A 1,952-nucleotide genomic window follows, 5' to 3' on the forward strand; every position below is an offset into this window, starting at 1 on the left:
GGAGACACCAGAGGAGAGAGGAGAGACTAGAGGAGAGACCAGAAGAGACACCAGAGGAGACACCAGAGACAAGAGGAGACACCAGAGGAGAGACGAAAGGAGAGGGGAGAGACCAGAGGAGAGACCAAAGGAGAGGGGAGAGACTAGAGGAGAGACCAGAGGAGACACCAGAGGAGAGAGGATAGGGGAGACCAGAGAAGAGACCAGTGGAGAGACCAGAGGAGAAACCAGAGAGAGGAGAGACCAGAGGAGACACCATAGGAGAGACCAGAGGAGAGAGAAGAGACCAGAGGAGAGAGGAGAGACCAGAGGAGAGACCAGAGGAGAGAGGAGAGACCTAACCTCCTGCAGCTTTACAGTACTGGTGGTAGGTCAGGGTTAACTCAGGGTTAAGGATCAGAGTGTGGTGTGTGTAAGGTGGGTTCTTAACCTCTGCAGCTTTACAGTACTGGTGGTAGGTCCTCCAGGCAACAGAACCTCCTGAGAACCCTCCTGAGTCACCAGCTGGTCCTTAGACTCTACCAGACAACAACAACAACAACTATCAACAGACAACATCATCAACAAACAACCACCAATAAAAAACAACAACCATAATAAACAACAACAACAAATATCAACAGGCATCATCAACAGCAACATCAATAACCATAATAAAACAACAACAACCATAATAAACAACAACAACCATAATAAACAACAACAACCATAATAAACAATACAACAAATATCAACAGACATCATCAACATCAACAACAACAACCATAATAAACAACAACAACAAATATCAACAACCATAATAAACATCAACAAGCATAATAAAAACAACAACAACCATAATAAACCAAAAACAACCATAAATAAACAACAACAACATAATAAACAACAACCATAATAAACAACAACAAACATAATAAACAACAAAAACATAATGTTGATGGAATTAATTGATTTGTTCATTTAAAATGTCAACAGTGTCACACAATAATACCAAGCTTGAGGAATGTGAAGGAATGGAGACTAAAATTGCCCTAATAATACTGCTTGAGGAATGTGAAGGAATCGAGGACCCGCCTCTAATAATACTTTGCTTGAGGGAATGTGAAGGAATGGAGACTAAAATTACAGACTTGAGGAATGTGAAGGAATCGAGGACTAAAATTACAGCCTCTAATAATACTGCTTGAGGAATGTGAAGGAATCGAGGACTAAAATTACCGCTGACGTCATGTGATACCGATGGACTTCCTTCCGACTCGTCTGGTTTCTCATCAGACATGTCAAAAGCTGTCAGAAGAAAAAAAAGACATGACTTAAATCCAAGTAATGACACACAACAGACCTTTTAACGCAGAGCTACATATACGAATGTAAAATGTATGAAACAAGACACGAGAACTAAAACCTTTTTGTTTCCAATAGCATTACCTACAGGATGTGGAGAACAGACCGTGTCTATGTTGAGATATGTATGGATCTCTAGTTTATCATACAGACAGGATGTGGAGAACAGACCGTGTCTATGTTGAGATATGTATGGATCTCTAGTTTATCATACAGACAGGATGTGGAGAACAGACCGTGTCTATGTTGAGATATGTATGGGATCTCTAGTTTATCATAAAGACAGGATGTGGAGAAGAGACCGTGTCTATGTTGTTGAGATATGTATGGATCTCTGGAGATATGTATGGGATCTCTAGTTTATCAAACCTGGGTTTTCTAGTCCTTTTCCCTTGTGATCATCCAGGTTCTTCTCCTTCGTGTCGACGGGGTCTGGTTGTGTCGGCTGCTCCTCAGGTTGTTCCTAAAGGATTAAGTGATATACATTAATAATGTGGGAGAAATATATTTATTGACGTCTCTCGAGAGTCTTGACAATACAGTATACGACTGTGTATTTGATGTTTTGTGTGGAAAACCCAGGAAGAGAAGTGGCAGCAGCTAATGGG

The 1,952-nt window shown here is 41.0% G+C and overlaps 1 long non-coding RNA gene across 1 annotated transcript; it reads right to left on the minus strand.

Moving 5' to 3' along the window:
* Window positions 1-477: 477 nt before the first annotated feature.
* On the minus strand, window positions 478-1,803 carry LOC135566172 (uncharacterized). Its single transcript, XR_010462006.1, has 3 exons — window positions 1,714-1,803; window positions 1,219-1,287; window positions 478-518 (listed from the first exon to the last, which is right to left on the minus strand). It is a non-coding gene; the product is annotated as an uncharacterized LOC135566172 (long non-coding RNA).
* Window positions 1,804-1,952: the final 149 nt, after the last annotated feature.

Source organism: Oncorhynchus nerka, unplaced genomic scaffold (assembly GCF_034236695.1).
Source record: "Oncorhynchus nerka isolate Pitt River unplaced genomic scaffold, Oner_Uvic_2.0 unplaced_scaffold_6887, whole genome shotgun sequence".
NCBI classification, from domain to species: Eukaryota; Metazoa; Chordata; class Actinopteri; order Salmoniformes; family Salmonidae; genus Oncorhynchus; species Oncorhynchus nerka.